General features: G+C 32.0%; 1 long non-coding RNA gene across 1 annotated transcript in view; it reads right to left on the reverse strand.

The window, feature by feature from the left end:
* Nucleotides 1-6,527, reverse strand: part of LOC126706850 (uncharacterized) — a 60,506-nt gene extending 53,979 nt beyond the window's left edge. Inside the window, exon 1 of the long non-coding RNA XR_007648722.1 lies at nt 6,284-6,527. This is a non-coding gene — a long non-coding RNA (uncharacterized LOC126706850). The remainder of the gene's footprint in view (nt 1-6,283) is intronic.
* Nucleotides 6,528-7,082: the final 555 nt, after the last annotated feature.

The following is a 7,082-nucleotide window of genomic DNA, read 5'->3' on the forward strand; positions in this document are numbered from 1 at the left end:
GGGTTTTATTTTGTAAGATGCTAGTGGACATTTACATGATAGTATGATACTAATAGAAGCTCTTAAATTTCGAACTATACGGACTTAGAAGTCTCATTCCTTTTGCAATTTTTAGTGAAAACATTTCAAACATGCATGAACTATGCCACATTTTAACCCTCAATAAATTCCAACCCGCCCCATATGTAGATGAAAGGTACCATATATAAACAGTTTATGAACTTTGTCACTATTTCAATTCAAGCATTGACATGATGTTCATATTGCATGTTTAATCATTTATTAGCATTTTTGTGAATATCATTATCAAGTGAAAGAGAGAGCCAATAAAGCATTGGTGGTGTTCTTTCAAATCATAGAACAGATGAGATGATCCAGTCGTTTGAAGCCTATAAGGCTATAACATCTGAAGGGTAATTTTATTGTTGAATTTCGAAGGGTTATTATTAGGTTCCTAATGATGAAAGATCGAACCTTGTGGAGCTACCTGTTTGAGTGTTTGACCAAGAAATGAATATTCAACACACTGAAAAATGGTTTTGTGGAAAAATTTTGACAACAAATATTTCATCTCAGGTTGTTAAAAAAAGCATGCTTTAGATAGTTAGCAGCTGCATCCAACAAGAAAAAAGAAGAAACTAAATAGAGTTTTTAACTTGCATTTGGAGGTAATTATGCAAATTTGACTTTAAAGGCTTCTTGTAGACAGGTTGTTAAAAAAAAAAAAATGCTTTTATTGTCTTGAATGATCCATATTGAGTGTCACTTGGTTGTACAAATTTTCAAGTTCAAAATTATACAAAATGGACTTTTTTGGATTTTCACTTGTCCTGGCATCCCCACAAACTACAATAGATGTAGACTATTGGCCAGGAAATTTGTTGATAATCTTAGTCTTTATGTAGTTAATTTCTAGGCACTTTGGTTACATGTTTTTTATAACTTGCAGTACTTCCACAACTCGACTGACAACCATCATAGATCATTATTGTGCTTTGAAACTAATTTTCTTATGTTCATGATGGTTAGGACTTAGGAAATTTGTTGTTAATCGTTACCATACTTTAAAGACTTCACTCTTACCTGTTACCAACTTATCAACATAAATACATAATTTTTAGTTTTTGTGACTATGAAGCTTTTAACTTGCATTCCTACTTCTCTTGTCCTTCAAAGATGGATAAGTTCTACACAGGCAAATTTTAGAAATGTACCCTTGCTTCGCTCGGAGTTGAAGTTTCCAACAAGTTGATCTTCAAGCATGCAAGACTTTTTTCTCCCTCTTTTCTAATGGAAATATGTACTGTGATAGTCAAAAAAGTTACTTATTATTAGCTATAATATTTTTACAACCTTGTAATCAAAGTTTACTCTTCAATAAAATTCTTGTTATTATGGCTGAGCAAAGTGTACAATTCAATATAATTTTGTTTTTGTTTTCTTTTGAATCATTGGATGGTAGGGATGACTTTAAAATTTGACAATTCTCTTCATTCATTAAGAATTAATTCTTCTTTTGGTTTACGAAAGTGTAGTAGAAAACAGAAAAATATGAGAACAGAATTGAAAATTGCTAGCACCATCTATTTTAGGCAAATCTTTGCCTATGGATGTGTATATTTTATTAGAACTCTTGTTATTATTATTTTGTTGTAATCAAAGTTTACATTTCAATAGAATTTTGTTCATTCTTGGATCAAATTCTTTTCTATTGTGCTTCCAAGTCAATCTCTAAATTCTATTTACTTGATGTGTTCAATTTGTTCTTTCATTATCACTCCTTGATTTGGTCATGAAATCCCCAACAGTAACAACATTAAGCATTCTATGGCAAAAAAACATAAGTAATTCATAACGAACTTTCTACAACTAATTTAGAAAAAAACCCAAAATTTTAAGAGTCCCTTCTTTTCTGTATATAAGGTAATGGTTGCTCACAGCCTCACAAATATATTGTTCATGCATAAGTACATTATTTTTTCATTAAAAAAAAGGACATTATTCTCTCTCTCTCTCTCTCACACACACAGAGTAAAGATTGACATGCTCTTTGTTATGCTTTTCATGTTATTTTAGGTGCTCTTCGTAACAATTTATGAAACAGATTTCCAAACAAAATTTTTTTTCATCTCTCTTATTAAGGCATGAAATCATGCACTTTGAAGCAACTCCAACCACCTGGTGGTTAATTGGCGACTTTTTCTTCTCCATGCAGTAATCAAACATTGGAAAAGCACAAGCTGCAAGTACATGAGGATGTATATATTCTTTGCTAACTTCATGACACCTCTCAAATGCATATACAAGGCAATCAATAAATTTTATTTTGGCAATACGAAATTCAAGAGGATCATTAACAGTAGAGCCATGGTCATTAGCGTGTACATCAACAAGAGTGAGGATAACCCATATCATCATTGCCAACATAGATTTTTTCATAAATCTCCTACCCATAAATTTTCCAGTCACAATAGAAATTTTTTTAACTTTTGAGTAATGACATAAAAATAATTAAAGGTTATACCCTTAGACCTAAAATTCAATAGAATGATTACACAACATTGAAATAAATTCAATTTAATATATAAATTAATTTATTCTTTTAAAAAAACCTGTTTACAAGCATATTAAGTGACTTCAAGTATAATTAAGTAATTTCATTTCATAATCATCATAAGGTATCTTTATAATTTTTATATAAACCTGTAATTCTTCACAAATGTCAACTATACTTGTATGGGTGCAAATGTCACAATACTATACTTTCAAGAACGTGATAAACAAATAGTATCAGAGTGTGTCGAGTTCAATTCATCTTACTACTCATTCATGAAAAGACATCATATATGGTAAGAACTATATGTGAAAATACAGGTAATAAAAAATTTATGGACAAGATAGTTGATTGAATAAAAAAATGGATTCTTACATGTTATGTATAGAAATTCTTGCATACTTGTTTTCCTTAAGGGTTCGTTTGGTTGGAGGAGTGGAAAAGTGGGAGGATGGAAAAGTAGTAGGAGGATAGAAAAGTGCGAGGATAGAAAATATTTAGTTTTCTCTCGTGTGTGTTTGGTTGGAGGGATAGAAAAGTGGAAGGATGGAAAACTCTTTTGTTTGGTTGAAAAGAAGAGTGAGAGGACAGAAAATGTAGTTTATATAAATTGACTATTATACCCTTATTACATAATAAGTAAAAAATATATTTATTTGTACTCATTAAATAATATAAAATTTACCAACAATAATATTTTTCAAAGAGAAGTGTTACGTCCACTATATTTTTCACAATACTTTCACAACAAAATTTATGTGGAAAGTTGTTACTAGTTCTAATTTGAACCCACCACTGAAATTATTTTTTTACTCACCAATATTAACTAATAACAATCTATTACTTAAAATTTATTACGAAAATATTGTGATAACATTTCTCAATTTGGATTTTTTATTCTTCATATTATTTCTCCTTTCTCAGCCTTCATTTCATCCATACGTTTTTCTTTTCTTTCTTTCTTATTTTTTTCTTCTTCTTTTTTTTCTCCTCTATCCACGTTTGTCCTTATCTCTTTATCTCCCCCTTCTTTTCTTTCTTTTTCTCCCTCATTCAAGAACGTTCCAGCTAGTGCTCTCATTCTCTCTTTTTTTCTGCAACTCTCGCTCTTTTTTTTTTTTTTTTTTTGCTTTTATTGTTATGATTTGATTAATTTTAAAATTGTGTTTTTGAGTTTGTATTCTAATAATTTGATTATGCTTGAGTTTAGAGTTATTTGAGGGAAAGATTGTTGTGTTTATAACTGTGAGAGGAGAGAAAAAGAGGGCATTTGTGTAAAAGTGCTGTGAAAGCGCTTTTCTCTCCAGCCTTTTCCTCCCGATTTGGGAGGATGAAAATTGTGGGCCCAAAAGAGAAAACTTTCTCCCGGGTTTTCCTTCCTCCCCATTTTCTTTCTTTTGCCAAACAGTGGAAAACATTGTTTTTCACCCTATTTCCCTCCCTTTGTTTTCCATCATTCCTATTTTCACCCCAACCAAATACGGTGTAAGTTTTGCACCAATTAAGAGTGATTTTCCTTCTGGCTTTACATATTCTTGTGGGGTTATATGTCCAATCTAGAGATTCGATTTTATCTATATTATTTTATAAATAATATTAAAAAAGATCGCAAGCGTAGTCACTACCCCACACCACTTAAACCACTGCTTTGCGTTACGGCGTGGTCAGATCACATAGGCACTAATGAGGCTTGCTATTACTTGAACATATGACTCTTAATCTAGCAAGTGTAATAGGTTAGAAAAGCTTCCTACCACTAGACAATCTCCCCAAATGATTTTATCTATATCAACATGTGTCCTAATTCACCTTATTTCATCTTCTAATAGTGAATTTGATCAAGTTTTTCTCTAGCCCATTTATTGGGAAAATTACATTTTATCACCCTAAATTATACCTCTAATTACACTTTGGACCCTAAACTTTTTGAATGCACATTTTGCACCCTAAACTATGCTTATTGTTACACTTTGCATCTTGATATCAGGTTTGTTGTTAACTTAGATGGAAAAATACAACATCACGTGAAAAGAACTAATTGCCCCTCTTCTCAATCCCTTAAAAACAATGAAAAAATTATACTTTATCACCTTAAATTATATTTCTAATTACACTTTGTACTTTAAACAACGTGTAGTAAGGGTTATAGCTTATGGTGCAAAACGTGCATTCGAAAGTTTAGAGTGCAAAGTGTAATATGAGGTATAGTTTAGGATGGTTAAGTGTAATTTCTTCCCATTTATTCTTCCTCTTCTTTTGTTATTGGGGTGTTATCCTATGGCTGCAATTAATCATTTTATTATCATAGACTACAGGATTAGGCCCATTACATATTTAGCCCACTTAGTAAAATATATATTTTTTTAAGAAACAAAAACACACTCTTACACGTAAGGGAACAAGAATGAAATTCTAATACAAAGACACACCACAAACTCCACTCAAAAGTTATGATAACTTTTAAACAAGGATAGGGAAAATTATACACACACTCTCTTAAACAATGTGGAATAATTACCTACCTTAATTTTTTTTAAGGAACAAACACACACAAGTAAAATACATGTATACTTTTTTGTTAAAAAATACACTAACTAAAGCTTATTAGACACACTTACCACACTTTCTTTTTGTGGACATTTCCATTTCTTTGTTCAACTTGATATATCTTAAGCTTTTTTGGTCTGTCTTGATTTGCAATAAACTTTCAAGGGAATGATTTTTCTAAATTTTTGCGTAGGAAGCACATCCTTGTGAAGATTGACACTATAGTCTAATCTTGTGGGTTGTATGTTGAGTAAACCATTTTCATTGAGTCAAATATACCGTAAACCAGAATAATTTTGGGAAGCACAGAAGTACTCGAATCATGAACATATGCTTAGCCAAAGAAAAGAAGAAAATAAAAAGAACCAAAAATATTAAGAAATTTTAGACAAGAAAAACCACACAGTGCTATTCTTTTTCTCTTCATCATCATCCATGTACGAACGTCTGGAAAAATCTTACGTACCAACTTGTCAGATGTCAAAAATAGCTGCAAACATACCACATACAAATCTAAAAATAATTCCAAGATCACTCAACGACAAACACCTGATGAGTTGATTGGTTGTTCCTCATCAATCATCAATTTCCCTCTTCTTATATTCAGAAGACTCTGATTTCTCTCACTAATTCAGTTGACTTCCATAACTTTGTGTGGTATTCATAGTTGTTGAAACAGGTTGATATGGCACGAGAATATTACCAACTTGAAATAAAAAAAATATAAATAAATTGAGAACAGAACAACACAATAAATGGACACTACAAATTCTTTCCTTTCTTTTCCATCCCAATGGATGTATCTTTTCCTTCCACTCCTTTAATAAAAAACTCACAACTCAGTCATGAAAGTAGTCTGATCAATGGCAAGATCCCCTATGGGCAGGAAAAGGCTGAAGCTTTCTCCAATGCTCTAGTTAATCAACAGAAACCAATTTCAAAATTCTAGAGGAAAAGGGAAATATCACCACCTTCAATTTGAACCAAATGCTGGATTTTGTTTTCCTGGGTTCTGAATAACTTCTTCTAGAGAACATTGGTGGAAGAAAGCTTTGCTGTTCATTTTTTCCTTGCGAAATTATTTTCGAAGGGCAACAATACTTTTCTGCAGGGGCACTCCTGATTTCCTGACACTGATGAACATAAAAACAAGAAATTCATACAAACAAGGGACTTGTGTACGATATAATTAAACAAGGTAACACATTTCTTTATAATTTTTTAATCAGAAAAATGAATTCCTGTACTTGTGCATACAAAGCTCCAAATTTATATTCGATTTTTTTTCCAATAGATATAAAACATATAATTGTCCAAAGACACATTATGATTTTATGATAAGCTAACTATCCTTAAGATATCAAGACTACATCAAAGACTAAATAAAATCCATGTTATGTAAGTGCCACAATACAAACAAGACTTATTAATTAACTCAACCTGATACCTTCTTCGTCTTGGGTGCATTGGTCACCACTAATGGCATGCAGTGAGAAACCTGGTGTTTCTTGCTTATCCATTTGCTCTAAATCCATAATGACGTCTCCATCTTCTTCTACAGTACAGCCACGATCACAGTGATTTCCCACTTGCTGTCCTCTTCCCTCTGAGCGATTCCTTGAAGCAGCAAGGTGTGCTTCGCTGTCCTTCCGTGTGGAAGAGCGTGCTCGAGCATGGCTTAAATCCCTGTGATTCTCTCAAGCATTTGTTGCCAACTTAGTCATGAGAGAACTAACATTTTGTTAAACTACACTCTTGTCCATCGTCATGCTCTGATACCACTTTGGTACACATTGGACCATCTCCTTGCCAATGGTGGCTAGTTTTGGATAGATTACAAAGACCAAAATAAGATAAGATTAATTTATGACAATCCTGACCTCCAACTACTAAAAAACTAATTATTTATCTATCTGACAATTATTAAAGAGTTACACTACTGGTTTTTATATTATATGCTACAATGTTCAAATTCAAAAAA

Source organism: Quercus robur, chromosome 11 (assembly GCF_932294415.1).
Source record: "Quercus robur chromosome 11, dhQueRobu3.1, whole genome shotgun sequence".
NCBI classification, from domain to species: Eukaryota; Viridiplantae; Streptophyta; class Magnoliopsida; order Fagales; family Fagaceae; genus Quercus; species Quercus robur.